The sequence below is a fragment of the Heliangelus exortis genome, chromosome W, assembly GCF_036169615.1.
Source record: "Heliangelus exortis chromosome W, bHelExo1.hap1, whole genome shotgun sequence".
Classification (NCBI taxonomy): Eukaryota; Metazoa; Chordata; class Aves; order Apodiformes; family Trochilidae; genus Heliangelus; species Heliangelus exortis.
Genome location: NC_092453.1, coordinates 5,822,773 through 5,847,449, shown reverse-complemented (window position 1 = coordinate 5,847,449; position 24,677 = coordinate 5,822,773). Strand labels below are relative to the sequence as shown.

Genomic DNA, 24,677 nt, shown 5'->3' with positions numbered 1-24,677 from the left:
AGAGTGTGAAGGGATGTGACAGACCAGACTTGTATTTCTCATGATCACTCCAAAAGGACTGCCCATACCACCTTTGTGGAAACTTCCCCATGGTATAGTGTAGTGAAATAAGGCAACCAGGTGCCACTAATTGCCAGGTAGTGGGCATGAGCTTGTGTTAAGCCCAGCTGTGCCTGATTAGGACAGGCCCCTACTGCGCGTGAGCAGGACTGGGGGGGCCAATAAAAGGTGAAACTTGAAGCACTGGCTCAGCTCATTCCTGAGCAAGCCAGCAGAGAGGCTAGCTGCTTTTGGAGCAATAGCACGGATCCAGGCTAGTCAACCTTGAGGGCAATAGACTCAGAGCACTATTTGTGAGTTTCTGCTGGAACACCTGGTTGGACCTTGGAGTGCCGTGCCCTAAAAGAGGTTTGTCTTGCAACAGTATTGTCTGGAGTTTTGCTGGGATGGGTAAAAGCTCATTGACAGACTTAAGGGTGATGTGGGCTGAGAAGAGTGTGTACCTCAGAGTCTGGAATGGATGCTTCTGATCCCATCCCTCTAATCAGGCTTGCACTGGGCTAGGGATTTAGGAATGCCCCAGGACATTCCTCTTATCGCTGTTTGTCTGATTTTGTTAGGCCTGTTTTGGTTCTTTTCTAGAGTAAGAATTGCTCATCTAAGTGATAATGTGACCCTCGGTCCTTTCACTCTGTACCAGTCAGTGGTGTCAGAGAATCTGTCGACCATTTTCTGGGACCCTATGGTTTCAGTCCCTCTCCCCAGCAGGGCCAGGTCTGGCACTAAGGTTGGATCCAGCAGCACCTTGGCTCCTCTCTGAGAAGGAGTTTAGAAAGCAAGGGGGTGTGAGCTGTGTCTCGCTGGGTGCCCTCCCCGGGTCATGACAAGTGCCCACCAAGAACTTTCCTACGGGGCTGCTCCCAGCCAGGCAGCCCCAGCCTGTGCCATGGCCCGGGTGAGTCCCCTGCAGGGGCAGACACTGGCACTTGTCCTTCTGAGATTTCTGTCCAGATCAGCTCTGCTGCTCCTTGATGCCTTTCATGGAGCAGAGAGGCCTGGGAGAGCTCCTGAGGAAAGACTCCATCCCAGAAGGCATTGAGTCCCTCAGCAGCATTGGTGGATCCCCTCCATGGTCATGCAGGGCCACTTACACACCCATGGCTTTCTCTGCCAGGGTTTCACTTGCCAGCCCAGAACAGCTCCCTCCAGGCTCTCCCACCTCCCCTCCCCTCTCTCCCACCACAGCCCAGTTGCTGCTGGCCCCACACCAGTGCCCAGCCCAGGCTGCTCTGGGCAGTCCCACCACAGCCCCAGTCCCTCTGAAGGGCACAGCATCTGGGGGCTGCTCCTGGGGGCAGAGAGAGTTCAGAGCCCCAAATGGGTGACCATGCATGGCAAAAGGAGCAGGAGGCACCCTGTGTCCCCTGCTCTCCTCTCCAGGAGATCTGCAGAGCTCTGCAGCCCCTTGGGGCCATCCCCTCTGCCCAGCCCAGCACAAGAGCCCTGGCCCTTGTGCTCCTCAAGAGCTCTGACTGCTCCAGGCACAGAGCAGCCTTTCCAGGGCTGCTGAAGCCAGGGAGGGGTTTGCACTTCCCATTCATTCCTGATACACTGAGCAGGGAAAGCAGACAATATATTTGTTGCAGATTCATTTAAACCATTTTAATACAGTAAAGGCTCTCCTTTTAGACAAAGTTTCTTGGGCACAAAGGGTGAGTGCATAAGAAAGTAGGAGGGATACATAACAACGTTACTTTGAAGAGTAATGAAAATCACTGCTGAAGAAAAAGGAAAAAATATAAAGAAATACACACTTGCAATGTCCTGACACTCACTTTGTCATTTGAAGAGGACAGGGGGCAGCCTATGGCTGCTGAAAAACCCCTAACTGTTTCCTCAAAGAAGCCTTAAACTCCTCTTTCCTCATGCTGTAGATGAGGGGGTTCATTGCTGGAGGAACCACCGAGTACAGAACTGCCACTACCAGGTCCAGGGATGGAGAAGATGGAGGGGGGCGTCAGGTAGGCAAAGGTGCCAGTGACGATGAAGAGGGAGACCATGGCCAGGTGAGGGAGGCACATGGAAAAAGGCTTTGTGCTGTCCCTGCTCAGAGGGGATCCTCACCACAGCCCTGAAGATCTCCACATAGGTCACCACTATGAAAACAAAACATCCAAATCCGAAACAGGAACCAATAACAACAACGCAGATTTCCCTGAGGTAGGAGTGTGAGCAGGAGGGCTTGAGGATCTGGGGGATTTCACAGAAGAACTGGTCCAGGGCATTGCCCTGGCAGAGGGGCAGGGAAAATGTATTGGCTGTGTGCAGCAGAGCAGTGAGAAACCCAGTGCCCCAGGAAGCTGCTGCCATATGGATGCAAGCTCTGCTGCCTGGGAGGGTCCCGTAGTTTTGCAGATGGTCACGAAGCGGTCGTAGGACATGATGGTCAGGAGATAAAGTTCCCCTACAATAAAAAAAACAAAGATAACAAGCTGTGCAGCACATCCCTTGTAGGAGATATCAGTGTTGTCCCAGAGGGAATTGGCCATGGCTTTGGGCAGAGTGGTGGAGATGGATCCCAGGTCGAGGAGGAAGAGGTTGAGGAGGAAGAAGTACATGGGGGTGTGGAGGTGGTGGTCACAGGCGATGGTGGTGATGATGAGGCCGTTGCCCAGGAGGACAGCCAGGTAGATTCCCAGGAAGAGCCAGAAGTGCAAGAGCTGCAGCTCCCGCCTGTCTGCAAATGCCAGGAGGAGGAACTGGGTGATGGAGCTGCTGTTGGTCATCTGCTGTTTCTTGGATTGGTGTGATGTCAGAGAAGGAAAAGGGATAAGTAAGTTAGGTCGGATGCCCCTAGTGATATAGACCTTTCATTGCAAGAAAAGAAGTTAGGGCAGTGTACCTTCAAAAAAAATTTTTAAATTTCTCCTAGAGACAAACAAACAGCTTCTCCCATTTCATGAACAACTTTGGAATGTCCCTTTGAAACACCTGTTCTTATTCTGGTCAAATGTGCATAAAGGAGCAGGAGGAGTCTGTGATGCTCCATACAGCAATTGCTAAAAATGGGAAGGTGGGGATCTCAAATAAATCCACTCTTGTCATTTTACAGCTTTATATCATTGTCACCTCAATGCACCACCAGTCTGTATAGCATAGATGAAGGGATTCAGCATGGTTTGGTCTAATACAGGTTCTAAAAAAAAACTAAAGAAAATTATAATGTATGGGCCGATCTAATTGGCCTCCCAAACATGGGGTTGGGCATAGTAAAGGGGTCGCACCTCCTATCTCTTCGAGAATATTCAGGAATATTCTCCAACATTTTCCAAACCTCTCTAACATTCCACAACAGGAGGGCAGCGGCTCTGCAGGGGATGCCTGGGAGGTGCAGGAATCCCCCCTGCCATCATCTTCCAGGCAGCAGCTCCCTCTCCATCTCTGCATATCTCTGCTGCCTGCAGCTCTTTCTCTGTCCCCAGCTCTCCTCCCTTTCAATGCTCACAGCCCCCATCCCACCCACTGAGTGCTCAGCTCTTCCTTGCAGACCCCTCCTGGCAGCAGCAGGACCTGTCCAGGGGCATCTCTGGCTGTGCAGGGGCTCAAGAGCAGCTCAGACAAGGGCTGAGGAGAACTGGGATCTCTGTGACTTCTTCAGAATGCAGAAAGAGCTTTTGATGCCCTGGAGAGACAAGTGGAAGCAGAGCCTGAGGAGAGCCCAGTCAGGAGCAGGAAAGCCCTGCCCTGAAGGGACTCCTGAAAAATCTTCTCAGAAATATTCTGGGCATCACCTGGAGCTGTGAGCAGCCCTGAGCAATTAATCCCTCTCTCAAAAGCACCAGGAGCCTGCCCTGTGCTCCCTGTCTCCTGCCAGCCACAGCTTCTGCCAGCACCAGGGAGCTCCCTGGGCAGGCTGAGAGCTGCCCCTGGCAGGCAGGCAGCAGAGTCCCTGCCCCAGCACACAGCCCCTGGGCTGCAGGACCCTGCTCGGAAGGACAGCCCTGGGCACCCCTGCCTGCACACACACCCTCACTCCTCTTCACAATTCCCCTTCCACCTCCAGCCCCTTCCCCCCTTACAGCTCCCAGCAGCTCTGGCTCGGCAGCTTTAGGAGATGCCTCCAGCAACTGCACCAGCTTCACTGCCCTGCACCAGACACTCACCATGGCAGAAGCTGGGAAGGTTCTCCTCCACTCAGCTGGCACTCATCCCCTCCATCTTCACCCCCTTGAAGCTCTCTCTGCCTTGCTCACCTCCCCCAGATACCCTGGCAGTGCCCTCAGCCCTGCTGCGCTCTGCAGAGGAGCTGCTCCTGCCCACAGCTGTCTCTCTGCAGCACTGCCCACTTGCCAGCAGCTTCCTCCATCCCAGAAGCCCAGCTCACAGCTGTCAGGAGCCCTCTGGGGGGTTGATGCTGAACCCATGACAATTGCTCAAGAGGCAAGGAGAGGAAGCTGCAGAAGCTTCTTTCTCAACAAGAAAGTCCAAGGCAGAGTCCAAGTCCAAAGTTTCCAAAGTTTGTTGCCGTGTGCCTGGGTCCCCCTGAGGGACAGCCCTGAGAAAGCATCCCCTGCAGGGTGCGGGGGAGCAGGAAGCAGGAGGCAGTGATGACAGGTGGGGAAAAGGAAGGTGCACGTGGCTGATGGAACTTCCTTTGGACATTGTCTGCTCTTCACCATGGAGCACTGATGAAGAAGGAAACCCAGGGATGGGGGGGGACAGGATGGAAAAAGGTGGAAAAAGGGAGAAATGTTCCCTCTTTCCCTTTTTTTTTTTATTTTTTGGGACCAAACCAAAGGCAGATTTGGCAGAACTGGACCAGTTCCAGGGCTCCCACAAAGGGGGGGGTGATGGCTTTCACATCTCTGCCCTGGGTTAGTGATTGGCTGGGGGGGGACAGACACTTTTGCACAGACACTTTTCTATCAGATCTGTGTTCAGGTCTATGGTTGGATCTCTCAGGGGCAACAATAATGGTGAAATTTGTCATACCAAAGCAGTGCTAAACAAAAGAGATTATCAGCATTTGCTCTAAAATTGCCAAGTAACTGAGTTGGCAGAAGGCATTTTCAGGGAGTTTTGGATTTTATTTCAGCTCCCCCCATCTCTCCTGGAGAATGTTCTGGGATATCTCAAACCCTCAGCATTTCTTCTGCTGCTGGTTGGCTATGTGGTGAGAAGCAGAACCGCTGTGTGATGGCTGCTACAGAGTCACATCTGATTTGCAGCTTTAAGTCCAAAGGATCTGAGGGTCAGGGGCAAGCATCAGTGGTCAATTTTGTAGATTTGCTATTTAAAGTTGTTAAAGTAGTTTAAAGCAGTTTAAAGAAAGAGCTGCAGTCATGGACAGTGTAGGGCAGCCTGCGGGAGAGGTGGCCAAAGGCTCTGGAAGGCTGAAAGGCCCAACAGGATCAAGGGCTTTGTCACCTCAGACATGGCAGCTGCCTCAACCACCATGTACTACCAGAAGTAATTTTGTCTTGAAGCTCTGGACTTTCTTTGCCCTTCTTGGGGAGGTCAGGATGTGTCAGAATTTTTTCTTATTACTCATTATCATACTGCACTGTCCCCAGGAAGAGTGCTGACCTACAAGTGAGGGATGGGCTCTGCCTTCCCATTGCCAGGGTCCAGAGTTTGGCCTCACTGATTCATTAATACATAAATAAATAATGAAAAATCCTTGGCTTCAAAGCCACCTTTGCAGAACCTTTGCCTCCCTGCAATCATGGCCTCCAGTGATCTGCTCTAACAAGGCCATGGGGAGACTCTGGCAGCAATGGCCCTCACTGGGGCCAATCAATGCTTCAAGGTACTTTCAGGTTCTATTCTGACTTCTGGAGCAATTTGTTCATTTATCTCTCAGCACCTGAGGATCATGGACTCAGCACCAAACACACCCCGGGGTTCATTGAAATACAGAGCACTAAAGGGCCATGGCTCTCCAAGGCATATTCTTCACATCTTCAAGGCTTGTACAGCTAATTGGAGAGGTTTTCCCAGTGTAGTTAAGGAGGAACATTTTATAATGTGATTAATGTAAAACTGTTTTTTTCTGATAGAAGTTTCCTGAAGTCTTACACTGTGTGGGCAACTTTACTTCTCACCTCCCCAGCCCCACCATTCCTTTCATGTCCCACCTGGGACTTCCATCCCTGGTCCTTGCATCAGACTTCTCCTCTCCTCTCTGCAGCTGGAAGTTACAGCTCCACTGCACCACCTCCCACCTGCTCTCCTTAGAGAACTGACTGCACACGGGCACAGCAGGAGTTTTCCTTTGTGCAAGCCAAGAAAAGTCAAACAGAGAAAGTGAAGAAGAATCTGAGGAGAAATGGTTTAGAGAGAGACAGATGGGAAAAGAGAGATGTGATCATCATGACAGAGGTGGCTAAAGAGACAATCAGGCTGCTGAAAGACAGGGGAGCTTTGAACAACCTGCTGCTCAAAACAGCATCCAGGGGAGAGGCATCTGAATGAACAAAGAGTAGGAGAAGGGGACAATTGGAGAGGAATGGGAATGGCCTTTGTCTGGACAGTCTGTGTCTGGAAAGGTGACTTTAGGAATGGTCACTGTATCACCACCAGCAGGCAGAAGTTTATGTTGAGGCTCTGCAGTTGGTTTGCTCCTTGCCCCTTCTTGGGGTAGTTGGGAGGTGTTGAGCATTTTTCTCATAGTTTCTATTGCTCATCGTCGTACCTCTCAGCCCCCAGAAAGAGTCCTGACCCACAAGTGAGGGATGGCCTCTGCCTTCCCATTGCCTCGGGTTCACAATGTGGCCTGACTAAAAGATAAAATAAATAAATAAATAAACAAGCAAACAAACAAATAAATAAATATCTGTTTCTTCAGAGCCACATTTACAGAATCATTGCCTCCCTGGAATCATGTCCTCCAGTGACCTTCTCTAATAAGCGTCTTTGAAAGCTTTGTCAATAATGGGATGCAGTGAGACTGAACCAGAATCCGGAAACGCTACGTCACGCGTCTTCCGGCGGGGACGGTACCAGGGGCGGCCCCGGCCCCCAGTGGGTGCCACCTTTGGCTCCGCCCCTACGTCCTGCATCATCCGGCGAGGGGGGCTCCAGGGCTGGTCCCGACCCCCAGCGGGCCCCGCCTTTGGCCCCACCCCCATGCCCTACATCATCCGACGGGGACGTTTCCGGCCCACAGCACCCCTCCTCCCCCTCCTCCGACCAGCCGGCTCTCCCCCCACTGCTGCAAGCAGCCTTTTCTCAGAAACAAAATCCTGCTGTATGGCTTTGCCGCATCTTAATGATTAATTGGTCGCAAACACATGAGGAGGCCCTTAATAATAAAGATTATGATTTATCCTCAGTTATAGATAGCCTCCCACAAGCTTTCCCGATCATATATACAACAGATAATCGGAGAAACGTGGAGGCGGAGTATCACTCTTTAAATTGGAAATTGCTAACACAACTAAGAGCTACCGTAAATGAATGCGGGTTGCATGGTGAACCAGTCAAGCAAATGATAAGTTATATCTGGGGGTCAGGATTGTTGCTTCCAGAGGATACAAAGGGAATTATGAGAATGATTATGACTCAATCAGCCTTACTGTTATGGCAAGCCCATTGGCAAACATTATGTCACAGATTTGTAGACATTCCTAGAGAACAAAATGACCCCCTGTATGGGGTAACAGTGAATCAACTTATGGGTTGTGGACAGTATGCTAATTTTGAGGCACAAGCAAGATTAGGCCCACATATAATAAGAGAGTCCATGAGACTTGCGAGGGAAGCTATGAGTAAAGTTAGAACTACACCAGCTGTTCCATCTTATATGTCAATTAAACAAGGCAGAGATGAGCCATTCTCACAGTTTGTAGATAAACTCACTGATGCTATTGTTGCCCGTAGTCAAGACACAAACCAACAGAGTGCCAGTTTATGCGGTGCTTTATTCGGGGCCCCGGGAAACCTGAGGACTAGCGTCCCAAATCAGGATTCCAACGATCCCCGTTTTCGGTTCAGCTTTTATACCCTTTTTACAATGAAGCCTTCGTGCGGAATTTCAGTTGCGAAACAGTTACATGCAGATAACAATAGAGAGACATCCACGAACAGCAAATCTCATACTTTTTCAATTTAAGATATTGTTTTGACTGTCTCCCACCATCAACCCCCCTTACATGCGTAATAACCCTTATCTTCAATGTCAGTTTACTTTTCTTCATGTTCATGCTCGACTAATCCCCTTTGATAAGCTGTTCCCCTCTTCCCAGCGCATTCCTTGTTGATAAACTGTTCCCCTCTTCTCAGCACATTAACACTTTCCTTGTCAGTTTCCTGCTTTTCTGTCCTGCTTGACCAGTCCAAACCTTAGCATAACTACTTCTAAATTTTCACCTCCCCCGCCACCTGCAACACTATCAACCAGGCTTGTGTACCAGAGCAGATGAAAGCTGCATTGCTCCGTCAGTGTGTCTTAGAGAAAAGCAACACTCCCACAAAAAATGTAATTTCCTCTATGCCATCGGAAGCAACAATTGAGGAGATGCTAGAACGGTTAGCTAAAATGCCAGTAGGGACTCAGGCAATGTTAATTGAGGCAATACAGGATGTAGGGAAAGATATGGTGCAAGCCCAGCAGCAAGCCCACCAGCAAGCTTTTGCAGCCCAGCAGCAAGCTTTTGCAATCCAGCAGCAAGCCTTGGCAGCCCTAGTCCCGCTACGTCCTGCCAACACCAAGCAACAGCAAGGACCAATCATCAAATGTTTTCGCTGTGGTTGCATTGGACATCCTCGAAAGCATTGTCGTAAAACCAGAGTCTGGTGTCAATATTGTAATACGGACAGTCATGCTGCTGAAGCCTGCAGATACCAGGGAAACGGATCGATGAACGCAAGAAGCTGTGGCGTGAAGACCCCAACTGCGGCTCTAGTGTGGACCCCTTCAAACAACTCCAACCAGCCACTTCCACTTCCCTCCAATGACAGCTGCAGCCACCCACCTCCCTTCAACCAGCAACCAGTGGAAGCCTCGGGCTGGACCCTGACAACCACAGTAGACGTGACTTTTATTGACAGCAAGCCCCAAAAGATCCCTACGGGTATCACCGGTCCAGTGAAATATGAGGGAAAACCATGTGGAGCCCTCTTATTAGGATGATCGTCTGCTGGACTTAAGGGTTTGTTTGTCTTGCCAGGAATAATAGACAGTGACTATATTGGAGAAATTTGTATTGTGGCTATGACTTGGGCACCGCCTATGGTAAACCCAGAAGGAACTCGAATTGCCTAGTTAGTTCCGACACAGCAACTAACTGATGCAGCAGCCGCCTCTTCGACAGTTCCCCGCTTAACAGCAGCGTTTGGCTCTACAGGAGAAATGGCTTTACTATGCCTCCCGATGGATCAGCGCCCCAAAGCACCGATTTTATTAGAACATCAACAGGACCAGTGTCGCCTTACAGCATTACTGGATACAGGAGCAGATATCGCTGCCCCAATGATGTCTGGAGTAGAAGGGGTAGGAGGTGCAGCCCAGGTAAAACGAAGCACACAAAAGATTCGTCTCACCGTCGATAATCGCCCATGTACTCTATTTGTCACCATCATGCCATTGCCTACAAATGTAGAAGCCCTTGTTGGCCGAGATGTATTAGGTCAGATCGGGGCACGCCTGATAACAAGAGACCATTTTTATTAGTGGTCACTTCTTGGGCTTTCCCGATCCCATTGACATGGTTATCATCGCAGCCGGTATGGATCGAGCAGTGGCCGCTAAAACGAGAAAGCCTTATGCAAGCACATGTCCTAGTGCAAGAACAGTTAGAGCAAGGGCACATACAACAATCAGCTAGCCCTTGGAATACTCCAATTTTCGTAATTAAAAAGAAGTCTGGCAGGTACTGTCTACTGCATGATTTACGTGCAGTTAATTCCCAGATGGAAGCAATGGGAGCTCTTCAGCCCAGAATGCCTAACCCCGCAATGCTTCCAGAGTGTTGGCATGTACTTATAGTGGACTTAAAAGACTGCTTTTTTACTATACACATATGTTGGGAAACTGTCTGGAAGAAAACAGACATGTGAGCAATCCTGACTCTTTAGCTTTAGGCCTTAAGACCCAGTTGCAAGGTTACTGAAAGATGAGCTATGGGAAAAAGATAAGGGAGCTGGCAGTAGAAAAGAAGAATAACAGGATAATGAGGTAGCCAGCAGAAGTTCTGTGAGAACAGAATTTGTGTCCAAGATATAGCCACCTGCAAGATATCGTTATATAAACAAAGGCTCTATATAAAGCGAGTGTCCACTGTTAATAAACGACTTCACTTTAACCATATTGGTGACTGCGTGTCGTCCTTTAAGCCTCCGCGGATTTTTTTTCCTACATTTGGCGCCCGAACAGGGACCCTCTCGCTGTTGCTTCCAGGAGCGATGAAGACAGCTGGGATGAGAGGGTAGCGAGAAAGCCGACCGAAGGAACGGTGCGGCAGGAGCGGAGAAGCCAGTCGAAAGGAGACTGCTGCCCCGGCGGTCTGTGTAGCTGGTGCCCGGCTACGGAACGAAAGAGGTACCTCAAAATTGAAGAATCTTGCCAAGAAAAAGGTGAGCGGCTGGGGAGGAGATGGGGTCTACACTCTCTAAAGAAGAAGAGGCAGTAGTTAAGCTCCTCCAATGTATTCTCTCTAAGAGAGGTTTATCACACGAAGGCAGGACCTTACGTGAATTACTGAAATGGGCACGGGATAGAGACTTGATCCCCTCGATGGGTACCGTTTTTGAGTTACCTACTTGGGAAGCCATAGGTACTGCTCTATGGGATAAAATTAATGATGGAGATAAGGAGGCACGACGCTTAGCCACACTCTGGAAATTCATTAGAGAAACCTTAACAGAGATGGAAAGTGAAAGAGTAGCAGCCTCAGCGTTTGCTGCCTTAACACCTGATCTACCAATACCGATGAATGCTCAAAATATGGACTTGACCTCTAGGCAGTTATTTGAGACACCTAAGGTGCCCCCACCAGCACCTGAAGGGACTATACTGATTCAAGCTCAGCCAACTGTGCCATTTGACCCTGGAGGGTCGGATGAAAAGCAAAAATGGGACTGAGAAGCAAAACGAAAAGCGACCGAAAACACCACCAGAATCGTCGGAGGACACAGGCGAGGAACCTTGGAATGCAGACCCCCCCCCTCCTGCCCGCCTGCCACGGCTCCCAAACACTCTGCCACCGCTGCCTTCCTCTTGACCTCCGATGCCTGATTTATCTTCTTGACCACAGTTGCCATCAATTAATCCTCTGCTTCACCTGTCAACACCATCAGTGCCTGCTATAGAGCAACAACCAAGGAAAGAACTGGGACTCGGAGACAAGCAACTCAGGGAACTGCTGAAGAAGCTGAAAGAACTGGAGACCAAGGATGAGTATACCCCTGAAAAAACCCTAGTTTTTTGCTCCGGGGAACACCCTGAACAACCCAGGGGCACTAATTCATTTTTATCCCCTGATCAGTTCCCTATCCCTGCTCCTACTTCCCTTAACCCTTTAACACCCACTGCTCCACCTCTTCTAGATCCAACATGGGGAGGGGAGGGTGGTAGAGGAGATAGTGGGGGGGGGGGGGAAAGGTGGAATCAACAATTGCAATTTCATCATAAATGGCAAATGCTGTGTGAAAATGAAGCTGTGATTCCTAGACAGAACACCGATGCATTATACAGAGTGCAAGCACAAATGTTACTTGGTGCTTGTCCTTTTGTATGTGCAGATTTGCAGGCATGGTTTCAAACTGAAGTGTTACAACTTTCACAAGAATTGGTGTATAAAGCTTTGTAAACTGTGCATGATCCTGCACAAGCAACTCCCTCTTTTACAAATATTAAATGAGGGAGTGGAGCCATATCCAAAATTTGTGGATCACTTATATTCAGTGGTAATATCACATCCCGACTTGACAGAAGAGATGAAAACAAAATTTTTTATATGTCAGCATATGACAATGCTAATGAAAAAAACTAAACGTGCATTAGGACTACTCCCAAAAGGTGCTACAGCAGCCCAATTGTTAGAAGCTTCTGAGCAAATGCTAGAAGCAGATAAAGCTGCTTAAGGACCATCATTGCAATATGGTTCTCAATATTGATTTATATTGTGGTGCATGGTCCACTGGTGTTTCACACAGAGACAAAAACCAAACAAACAAACAAAAAAAACCAAAACAACAACAACAAAAAAAAACTTGGTAATTACACTTGGGTTTTGGTTTGGGAGATTGTACCACTTCATTTAACTTTAGGCTAACTTCACCAGATTTTATGAGAACGAGTATGCCTTTTTGGAGGCCGAGAGTTGCTGCGGAGAGTGAGAGCTGCTCCTGGTACAGAGAGCACCCCCACTCCTGCCTCCGCAGCCGTTTCTCGCCCCCCCTCACACAAGGGCACAACTCAGATATGGCTGGTGAGCATTGCCAGTGTATCTGCTACAGCTGCAGCTGCTGTCTCTGCCCCCACTGACACTGCTGCTGCTCAAAAAATGAGCCCTGCTGCAGACACCACAGAAAGAAAAAAAAAAAAAAAAAAAAGAAAAAAAAAAGGGGGGGGGGGGGAAGAGTGTGCCTTTGCTGTTTAAAGGCTTGGAATTCTGTCTCTAAACAATTTTATTAGGCCTTTTTGAGCCTCAATTTGGCAACCATGAAGGAAACCAGGACTCCACTGTGCCGTGACCCGGGAGGGGTCTGGGGACGCTTTTGGGGCCCCCCGACCAATTTTTGTCGGATAAGCCTCCTCTACCCTCTTGGTTCTATGCACCAGTGGACACCAGACCTTCCTCATAATAAAAAGGTATTTAAGTCCTTCCATTGCAGTGTTAAATGTGCTTTTCATATTGTATTGATAATAGGTTCTTGTTAATGTTGTAATTCATGTGATCATTTATATGTTGATTATGGGATCCCTTGTCTATGTGTTGATTGTTGATTGTGCTATTCTGTTGCACTGCTAAGTAGATGAACTTAACTTCTGGTATTTTAACACAGATGCTAAAAGATGTTGATAGTGTCAGACATGCAGTTTTATAATATCATGCTGCCATTGACTTTTTATTATTAGCTTTTAGGTTATGTTTGTGAAGACTTTGATGGAGTGTATTTGCATGAATTTATCTGATCATTCAGAGTCAATTCACAACCAAAAACGATTGATTAAGACAACATGAAAAATTAACTGTTGCATATATTGGGTTAAATGAATGGTTAAATCACTTAAGGATATAGGGATAGCTTAGAGATTTAATTAGACAAGGTTTATCAATTATATTTGTTATTATTGGTTTTGATGCTTTCGTATTATTAGTATGTTGTTTATGGCAATGTATTATTAGCATGTTATTTCACGTGATGAAGTAAGTCAGGCTTGCTCAAAAACAAAAAGGGGGATATGTTGGGAAACTGTCTGGAAGAAAACAGACATGGGAGCAATCCTGACTCTTTAGCTTTAGGCCTTAAGACCCAGTTGCAAGGTTACTGAAAGATGAGCTATGGGAAAAAGATAAGGGAGCTGGCAGTAGAAAAGAAGAATAACAGGATAATGAGGTAGCCAGCAGAAGTTCTGTGAGAACAGAATTTGTGTCCAAGATATAGCCACCTGCAAGATATCGTTATATAAACAAAGGCTCTATATAAAGCGAGTGTCCACTGTTAATAAACGACTTCACTTTAACCATATTGGTGACTGCGTGTCGTCCTTTAAGCCTCCGCGGATTTTTTTTCCTACACACATACACCCGCAAGACACAAAGCTATTTGCATTTACACTTCCAACCCTTAACAGAGAAGCTCCTGCTTCACGGTTTGAGTGGGTAGTGCTCCCACAGGGCATGAAAAACAGCCCAACTTATTGTCAATTGTTTGTAGATGCTGCATTATCACCGGTGCAACAAGCATGGCCAGATGCCTTAATTTATCATTACATGGACGATATCCTAATAGCACAGCAGGACCCCTTTATTGAGCAAAAGGAGTATTTTTTAGCACAACAGCTAAGTCACCAGGGACTCCAAGTCACACCTGAAAAGATACAACGTACACCACCATGGAAGTACCTAGGATCGCACATCACTGAGTCACAAGTCAGAACGCAAAAAGCTGCTCTCCACTTGACTCTTAAGACCTTGCATGATGTACAACAATTTTTAGGTGACGTTCAATGGTTGCGCCCTGTGATCGGTATCACAAATGATCAACTAGAACTGTTACGACCACTTCTTTAAGGCACCAATCCTGGCTCCCCCGTCACCCTTTCAACAGCTCAGTAACAGGCCATAACTGAAATTGGCCTGACAATTTCTCAGCGCTTCGTGGATCGCCGTGACATGAACTTACCCATAGACTTAACCATCCTTATGGGTAAGCAACATTTACTTGGAGCTCTCACGCAATCCAAAAAGAAAAAGGGGGAGACTGGGTCTGCTGATATTCGTGTGTTAGAATGGATCTTCGGACCACTACAGCTAAAAACTACAATCCAAACAAAGATTGAGGTATTGGCCCTTCTAATTTGTAAAGGCCGAACCCGTATTATACAAATTACTGGAGATGAACCAAGCACAATTTATCTTCCAATGAAACAAGGAGAGTTGGACTCGTACTTGCAGCACTCTCCAGCCCTGCAGTCAAGTCTCCTAGAAGCTGCGCAAACCATTGATCTTTCCCCGTTGCGGTCTACTGTGTTAAAGTGGATGTCCTTGCATGAATGGATTCCTGTTCCAAAACGATCTGAGAAACCCCTTCAAGATGCATTAACAGTCTTTACCGATGCAGGAAAACGCTCACGACAAGCTGCAGTGACTTGGCAAGACAAAGAGCAATGGTGCCATGAACTCCTGTCCACACAAAAGGATGATACCCTACAGACTCTAGAGTTGGCAGCCATCGTTTACGCCTCCTCACGCTGGATGAATGTACATCTTAATGTTGTCTCAGATTCCCTATATGCTGTAGGAGTTGTACAGCGAACTGAGGACGCATATATCAAAGACGTCGCAAACTGGCGACTAAATGACTTATTTCGCCAGCTGCGGGCTGCCATCCAACAGAGAGATCAACCCTATGCTATCATTCATATTCGGAGTCACCAGTGGTCTGACGGCCTGGGAGAAGGCAATGCTCCAGCAGATAGGCTGGTTTCATTATCTGTACCCATGGACAAGTTTACTAAGGCAAGAAATGCGCATGCTACCTTCCCTCAGAACGCCAGAGGACTGCACCGTCACTTCCAGATTTCCATGGACGAGGCCAGAGGCATTGTGAAAGCTTGCCAACAGTGTAATCAAAAGGGACTTGGTCTTGGCCTCGGAGTTAACCCCCAAGGTCTTGGTCCAAATGAAAAATGGCAGATGGATGTCACTCATGTACCAGAATTTGGAAGGCTTAAACATGTTCATGTTACTATTGATACTTATAGCCATTTTATCTGGGCTACAGCTCAGTCTGGTGAGACTGATACAAGTGATACAGCATCTCACCCTTTGTTTCACCATCATGGGTGTGCCAGAGCAGATAAAGACAGACAATGGACCGGCCTATATTAGTAGCAAGCTAGCTTGGTTTTTTCAACAGTGGGGAATTAAGCATATCACAGGCATTCCCCATTCGCCAACAGGTCAAGCTATAGTAGAGAGGGCAAATCAAACATTAAAGGATTATCTAATGAAATTTACAGATTTGCAAGACCCACAGGAGCGATTGGCAAAGACTCTATTTGCCTTGAATTATCTGTGTATATTTGGGGAACAAAAGTTAGCACCAGCATATATTCATGGGACAGTGGCCTGCGGGAGCGGCAAAGAAAATGCATGCAACCAATATGGTTGATAAACGAAATTCTGGTTTATTACGCAGCAACTTTTGCTTATATAGCGCTTCCGTGACCACACCCCAGCCACCAACATAACTTTTTATTGGACACCCGGTGTGTTTACCTGTAGCACAGCGAATCCCTGGTGCAGGTAGCACCGGAGTATGGGCCGATCTAATTGGCCTCCCAAACATGGGGTTGGGCATAGCAAAGGGGTCGTACCTCCTATCTCTTCGAGAATATTCAGGAATATTCTCCAACATTCTCCAAACCTCTCTAGCATTCCACAACATATCCCCCCTTTTCTTTTTGCACAAGCCCATGTTTGGTTTAAATTTTTGCAGTGCTAATTTTCAAACAAATACAGTGCAAATAACAAAAACGTGCAAAACTTAAGGATACATTCAATAATATAATGCCCTTTTAAAACAATCTAGAAACTACTCAAACCATTCAATTAATGAATCAAACAGGTTGATACATTAAATGTTGTAATGCCCTTTTGAAATAATCTAAAAACTATTCAAACCACTCTATTAATGAATCAAACAAATTGGTTAACAAGTTATCGAATAGATTTCGTTGTCTTAATCAAGTAAGAGTCGACTTCGCATTTAAGACATGTCTATTTCATACAACCATTCATACTCACACACTCTTTAACAGAGCTCTGTTCAATATTAGGAAGGTCTGGCGTCCACTAGTGCAGAGAGCCAAAAGAAGGATAGGAGAGACTTATCCGACGAAATGTTGTCGGGGGGCCCCTATAAGCATCTCCAGGTCCCACCGGCTCATAGCATAACGGAGTCCTAGGACCTTCATAGTTGCCGAATTGTGTTAAATTTAAGATTGTAACATTCAATTACTACATTCATAACGGGTGAAGTCTGTTTTTGTTTTTGTTTTTTTATTTTTTTTTTTATTTTTTTTTTTTAATTTTTTTTATTTTAAAAAGCAGTTATGTATTAATTTTACTATGTGCTATGTCCTTTTTCTTTTCTCTTTTTCTTTTTCTCTTTTTCTTTTTCTTTTTCTCTCTCTTTTTTTTTTTTTTTTTTCTTTTTTTTTTTTTGATCTTATAACTTCTTAATATACTTGTTATGTAACTATTCACAACCTTTTGGTACTTAATAGAGGTCCATGTCCTTGTACCTCAAATCATTCTTCAACAAAACCTTTATCTTTTTCATAATATTAACAGCTTTGGCAAATAACTTCTTAAGTATCACTAACATACAACTAAAACACATTACAATTATCAGTATAATACAAAGTACGAGTAAACCAATCTTACATAAACCTTGAGGCCATCTGGTGAGGCCAAACCAATTGAATAATTCATCTATACCGAAAAATACTATATCTTGCTTGATATTTTGAGTATGTTCTACTAACTGTTGTATCTACTTATGTATCAATTTAGAGTGATCACTCAAGTTCATATCACACATACCATCAAAATCTTCATAACCATGGCCATGAGCTAAAAACAAAAAATCAATAGCAGCTCTATTTTCTAATACTGCATGTTGTACAGAAGATAAATCATCAGCTAATTCAGATAATACCTTGCTGGTATCACTAGCATACTTTACCACCCAACAACTCAACTTCTTCAGGTTCCGATGTGCACGAGCGGCAGCTGCTCCCGGCAAAAAATAGAACAATCACCTGCCATTTGGACCAAGGGTTAACATCATCATCACATTCCTGCATTAGTGTTTGAGCCAGGCTTCGCTTCCACCGCACACGATGGGTACTGTTCAGGTGTGCGTGAGGCATAGCTAAGCTCAGTTGACCAATGGTGCAAGGCCCTCCAACGGGACGGGATGGTATACCTAACCATGCCCAATCTCCGCAAATTAAAAAGTACCCTGATGGTAATTTCCTAGGAAGCTGTGTCCCAGGCGATGGGTTAGTAGAACCACGGAGGGTGTAGTTGCACCACTGGCTGAAATTGCCCATTGGGAAAACATTGGTAGTAACGCATTGTCTCCCTATGACTTCTGTGCAATCAGTGGACAAGCTACTCATCCAGAGAAAATAAGTGGCATTTAGAGAGTCTATAAGGCTTAATTCTTGGGGATCGGGCACAACAGGCAGATGACTAACCCAAGTGTCGTAGTCACTTAAGCACGCAACTAGACTGGCCTTGGTGGAACATAGACTCTCGGTGTGAAATTGCACTTGTGTGTGGTTCATTGCTGCTTGAAACATTGGCCACGTCTCTTCAGAGGCTGGTACACCAACTAAATATGTAAAGGCGATTGGGTGTTTTTTTGTTTTTTTGTTTTTTTGGTTTTTTTTGTTTTTTTTTTTAGTTGTTGTTTTTGATCGCTAAACTGGCACAAAAGGAAGTGGTGTTAAGCTGACGCGCAAGGGTAACCCAGACATTCTGTCAGGGGTCGAAGTTCAGGAAGGCAAAACAATCAAAGTTTAAAATGACAATGAAACCTATGATGAAGTCAACACGGCAGTTTCTATCTTTGAACATGTTGAGCACTTAATACGGCTGTCTCTGCTCTTGAGCTTATGCTTTCAAATTTGGTGGAGCAGGTGCTGGCTGAGTCCGCTTGCTGGGAACCTACAAGGTACCTGTAAGGGTGGAAACACACATGACTTTTGCCTGAATATTTAACCTCTGCTGGTCCTTGCCATATACCTGTGGTGTGGTCCCTGTAGGTCACATACAGTGGGGCTTCTGAAGGATCAGCTTGTTGGGCTATTGTCCCATGAATATATGCTGGCGCTAACTTTTGGTCCCTGAATATACACAGATAATTCAAGACAAATAGAGTCTTTGAATAATCGCTCCTGTGGGTCTTGTAAATCTGTGAATTTCGTCAGGTAGTCTTTTAATGTTTGATTTGCCCTCTCTAATACAGCTTGACCTGTTGGCGAGCGGGGAATGCCTGTAATGTGCTTGATTCCCCACTGTTGAAAAAATCGAGCTAACTTGCCCCTAGTATATGCCGGTTTACTATCAGTCTTTATCTGCTCTGACACACCCATGACAGCGAAACAAAGGGTGAGATGTCGCATCACCTGCAACGCTTTCTCACCAGACTGAGCTGTAGCCCAAATAAAATGACTATAAGTATCAACAGTAACATGAACATGTTTAAGCCTTCCAAATTCTGGTACATGAGTGACATCCACTTGCCATCTTTCATTTGGACCAAGATCTCGGGGATTAACTCTGAGGCCGAGACCAAGTCCCTTTTGGTTACACTGTGGGCAGGCTTTTACAATGCCTCTGGCCTCATCCATGGAAATCTGGAAGTGACGATGGAGTCCTCTGGCGTTCTGGTGGAAGGTAGCATGCGCATTCCTTGCCTTAGTAAATTCGTCCATGGGTACAGATAGCGAAACCAGTTTGTCTGCTCGGGCATTGCCTTCTCCTAGGCCGTCAGACCATTGGTGACTCCGAATATGAATGATAGCATAAGGTTGATCTCTCTGTTGGATGACAGTCTGCAGCTGACGAAATAAGTCATTTAATCGCCAGTTTGCGACGTCTTTGAGATATGCGTCCTCAGTTCGCTGTACAACTCCCACAGCATAAATAGAATCTGAGACAACATTAAGACGCACATTCAGCCAACGTGAAAAGGCGTAAACAATGGCTGCCAACTCTAGAGTCTGTAGGGTATCGTCCTCTTGTGAGGACAGGAGTTCATGGCACCATTGCTCCTTATCTTGCCAAGTCACTGGGGCTGGTTGTGAACGTTTTCCTGCATCGGTAAAAACCGTTAGTGCATTTTGAAGGGGTTCCTCAGATCGTTTTGGAACAGGAATCCATTCATGCAGGGGCATCCAATTTAACACAGTAGATCGCAACGGGGAGAGATCAATGGCTTGCGGTGCTTCTAGGAGACTTGACTGTAGGTCTGGAGAGTGCTGCAAATACCAGTCCAACTCTCCTTGCTTCATTGGAAGATAAATTGTGCTCGGTTCATCTCCAGTAATTTGTATAATACGGGTTCGGCCTTTACAAATTAGAAGGGCCAATACCTCAATCTTTGTTTGGACTGTAGTTTTTGGCTGTAGTGGTCCGAAGATCCATTCTAAGACAAGGATATCAGCAGACCTAGTCTCCCCCTTTTTATTTTTGGACTGCGTGAGAGCTCCGAGTAAATGTTGTTTACCCGTAAGGATGGTTAAGTCTATGGGTAAGTTTACATCATGGCGATCCACGGAGCACTGAGATATTGTCAGGCCAATTTCAGTTATGGCCTGTTGTTGAGCTGTTGAAAGAGTAACCGGGGAGGCAGGATCGGTGCCTTTAAGAAATGGTTGTAACGGTTCTAGGTGATCGTTTGTTATACCGATCACAGGGTGCAACCATTGAACATCACCTAAGAATCTTTGTACATCATGTAAGGTATTAAGAGTCAAATAGAGAGCAGCTTTTTGAGGTCTAACTTGTGACTCAGTAATATGGCATCCTAGGTACTTCCATGGTGGCGTACGTTGTATCTTTTCAGGTGCTATTTGGAATCCCTGGTGACTTAGCTGTTGTGTTAAAAAGTGTTCCTGCTGCTCAGTAAACAGGTCTTGTCGTGCTATTAGGATGTCATCCGTGTAATGATAGCTTAAGGCATCTGGCCATGCTTGCCGTACTGGCAATAATGCTGCATCTACAAACAATTGACACAAAGTTGGGCTGTTTTCCATGCCCTGTGGGAGCACTGCGCACTCAAATTGTGAAGCAGGGGCTTCTCTGTTAAGGGCTGGGAGTGTAAATGCAAATCGCTTTGTGTCTTGTGGGTGTATGTATATGATGAAGAAGCAGTCTTTTAGGTCTACTATAAGTAGATGCCAACGCTCTGGAAGCATCGCGGGGTTAGGCGTTCCGGGCTGAAAAGCTCCCATTGCTTCCATCTGGGAATTAGCTGCACATAAATCATGTAGTAAATGGTACCTGCCAGACTTCTTTTTAATTACGAAGATTGGAGTATTCCAAGGGCTATGGTTGATGGTTGTATATGCCCTTGCTCTAGCTGTTCTTGTACTAAGATGTGTGCTTGTCTGAGGCTTTCTCACTTCAGCGGCCACTGCTCGATCCATATTGGCTGTGATGATAACCATGTCAATGGGATCGGGAAAGCCCAAGGAGTGACTGCCAATAAAAATGGTCTCTTGTGATCAGGCGTGCCCCGATCTGACTTAGTACGTCTCGGCCAACAGGGGCCTGTACGTTTGTGGGCATGATGGTGATGAATCGAAGAGACGGCTGCTGCATCAGTTAATTGTCGTGTCAGGACTAGCTGGGCAATTCGAGTTCCTTTTGGAATTACCATAGGTGGTGTCCAAGTCATAGCTACAATACAAATTTTTCTAGTATAGTCACTGTCTATTACTCCTGGCAAGACAAACAAACTCTTAAGTCCAGCAGACAACTGTCCTAATAAAAGGGGTCCACATGGTTTTTCTTGATATTTCACTGGATCGGTGATACCCGTAGGGATCTTTTGGGGCTTGATGTCACTGCGAGTCACATCTACTGCGGTTGCCAGGTCCAGCCCGAGGCTTCCACTGGTTGCTGGTTGGAGGGAGGTGGGTGGCTGGAGTTGTTGTTGAAGGGAAGTGGAAATTGGCTGGTTGTCGAAGGGAGGTAGGGATGGCTGGTTGCTGAAAGGAAGTGCGGGTGGATGATTGCTGGAGGTAGGTGGGGGTAGTTGATTGTTGGAAGGGAGTGGAAGTGGCTGGTTGCTGGAGGGGAGTGGAAGTGGCTGGTTGCTGTTGTTCGATAGGGTGCACACTAGAGCCGCAGTTGGGGTCTTTGTGCCGCGGCTCCTCGCGCTCCTCGATCCATTTCCCTGGTATCTGCAGAATTCGGTAGCATAAGTGTTCATATTACAGTGTTGACACCAGACTGTGGCTTTGTGACAATGCATTCAAAGATGTCCATTGTGTCCACAGCGAAAACATTTGTCGGTTGATCGTTGCGGCTGTCTGGCGTCGGCAGGACGTAACGGGGCTAAGGCTGCTAAGGCTTGGTGCTGGATTGCAAGAGCTTGCTGGTGGGCTTGCTGTTGGGCTAAAAAGGCTTGTTGTTGAGCTACAAGAGCTTGCTGCTGGGCTTGCACCATACCTTTCCCTACATCTTTTATTGCCTCAATTAACATTGCCTGAGTCCCTACTGGTACTCTAGATAACTGTTCCAGCATCTCCTCAATTGATGCTTCTGATGGCATGGAGGAAATTATATTTTTCGTGGGAGTATTGCTATTGTCTAGGATACACTGACGGAGCAATGTAGTTTTCATTTGATCTGGTACACAAGTCTGGTTGATGGCATCAGTGAGTTTATCTACAAACTGTGAGAATGGCTCGTCTGTGCCTTGCTTAATTGACATATGAGATGGGACAACTGATGTAGTTCGAACTTTACTTATAGCTTCTCTCGCAAATCTCATGAATTCTCTTATTTTATGTAGGCCTAATCTTGCTTGTGCCTCAAAATTAGCATATTGTCCACAACTCATAAATTGATTTACTGTTATCCCATACAGGGGGTCATTTTGTTCTCTAGAAATGTTTACGAATCTGTGACATAATGTTTGCCAGTGGGCTCGCCATAACAGTAAAGGTGATTGAGTCATGATCATTCTCATAATTCCTTTTATATCCTCTGGGAGCAACAGTCCTGAGCCCCAGATATAACTTATCATTTGCTTAACTGGTTCACCATGCAACTCGCATTCATTTATGGTAGCTCTTAATTGTGTTAGCAATTTCTTATTTAAAGAGTGATACTGCAACTCCACATTTCTGTGATTAGCTTTTGTATATATGATCGGGAAAACTTGTGGCAGGGTATGTAAAACTGAGGAAAAATCATAATCTTTATTATTAAGGGCCTGCTCATGCATTTGTGATCAATTAATCATTAAGGTTCGGTAGTGCCGTGCAGCAGGCTTTTATTTCTGAAAAGCGGCTGCTTGCAGCGGTCGGGGGGGGGGGGAGGGAGGGAGGGAGGGAGGGAGGGAGGGCTGGGGGGAGGAGGGAGAGGGGAGGGAGGAGGAGGGGTGCTGCGGGCCGGGAACGTCCCCGTCGGTTGATGTACGGCGTAGGGGTGGGGCCGAAGGCGGGGCGCAGTAGAGGTCGTGACCAGCCCTGGAGCCATCCTCGCCGGATGACGTGGGACATAGGGTTTCCGGACTCTGATTCAGTCCGCTTCCGGCTCTGCAAGCGGTCACTTCCGTCCCGTCCGCACATCCCGAGCCACATGGCTCAAGATGGCCGGCACAGGCCACATCAGAGGGAGGGGGGGGGGGGGGGGGGGGCAGCGAGTTGCGTCAGAACTTCACTGGAAATTTTGAGCAAGCTGTACAACTATTTCGTCTCCCGTTGGGGGACAGGGATCATAATCAACTTCTAATTGATGCAAATCTGGTATCGGCTGCCTTTTTAAGGTTGCCGAAGCTACAGCGGCGATTTTCTTCTCTGTGTGATAACGGTGCAAGCAAGTAATCATTGTATGCTACGGTTTCATTAACTTACGAGCTGTCTTATCCTCTTCTATTACCTTATACCACAAAATATCTCCTAAGCTTTTCTATTCTTTCTCATCAAATAAGTTAGAAGGGTCAGTAAAAAACTGATATGTGCGGCCGTATGCTACAAGCGCCGCCGGATCTTTTCTAAAATCCACATCTTTTATGGCACGTTTTTATAAGAAACTAATAAAAAAGGTCTAGAATAGAATAGAAATATAGAAAGTCTAGGGCTACTTCGTTCTCTATTTTCTGCGTGCTTAACTATCCCTTTATTATTTTGGTGCAGCCTTAATCCGAGCCTTTTATGGGATTTTTGTGCGAGCCTTTTGTGGGCTTTTTACAACTTTTTATAACTAAGAACCGGTAGCCCTTCCCCAGCAGCAAACAAACTTGTTCATTTTTCTTTAAGTTGCGAATCACCTCTCTACGCCTGCGTCGAGAGGAATTTATTGCCATCCGAAACGTTGCTTTTTCGGTGCTTTCTTGGAGCCCCGTTCCCAGCCAAGTTTTTTGGTTTCAGCGGTTTTACCTGCCGAGCTGTGATTGGTGCTATCGATGGTTTGGTCCTCCACCAGGCGTCCCTAGTGAAGATCGGTCTTCCGCAGGATTTGCCTGTTGATTTCGAAACTTTTCAGACTTTTTCAAGGCTCTTCAGACTTTCTGATTGTTCAGGGCCTTTGCACGGTTCGGGCGCCAGTTGCGGGAGCGGCAAAGAAAATGCGTGCAACCAATATGGTTGATAAATGAACTTCTGGTTTATTGCGCAGCAACTTTTGCTTATATAGTGCTTCCGTGACCACACCCCAGCCACCAACATAACTTTTTATTGGACACCCGGTGTGTTTACCTGTAGCACAGCGAATCCCTGGTGCAGGTAGCACCAGAGTATGGGCCAATCTAATTGGCCTCCCAAACATGGGGTTGGGCATAGCAAAGGGGTCGTACCTCCTATCTCTTCGAGAATATTCAGGAATATTCTCCAACATTCTCCAAACCTCTCTAACATTCCACAACAGTGGCCCAATGAGCAGAGTCCCAGGAACCCCCGCTATACGTTACTTATAGAGATCCTGCAACAGGTATATGGCAAGGACCAGCAGAAGATAAATATCTAGGTAGAGGTCACATGTGTGTTTCCACCCCTACAGGTACCTTGTGGGTTCCCAGCAAGTGGACTCGGCCAGCACCCGCTAACCGCGGTGGCTCCACTGAATCCAGAGCTATAAGCTTATGAGCACAGATGGCTGTATTGAGTGGTCAACATGCTCAAAGACAAAGACTGCCATGTTGGCCTCATCATAGGTTTAACTATCATTTTAAGTTTTGATTGCTTTGCTTTCCCAAAC

At 46.6% G+C, this 24,677-nt stretch overlaps 2 protein-coding genes and 1 pseudogene across 2 annotated transcripts in view; 2 read left to right on the top strand and 1 right to left on the bottom strand.

Moving 5' to 3' along the window:
* The window catches only part of LOC139789283 (zinc finger protein 501-like), a 508,475-nt gene that overhangs the window by 402,713 nt on the left and 81,085 nt on the right, over positions 1–24,677 (top strand). The window lies entirely within an intron of this gene.
* Positions 1–24,677, top strand: part of LOC139789149 (olfactory receptor 5P76-like) — a 428,065-nt gene that overhangs the window by 330,525 nt on the left and 72,863 nt on the right.
* On the bottom strand, positions 1,865–7,130 carry LOC139789165 (olfactory receptor 14J1-like; annotated as a pseudogene).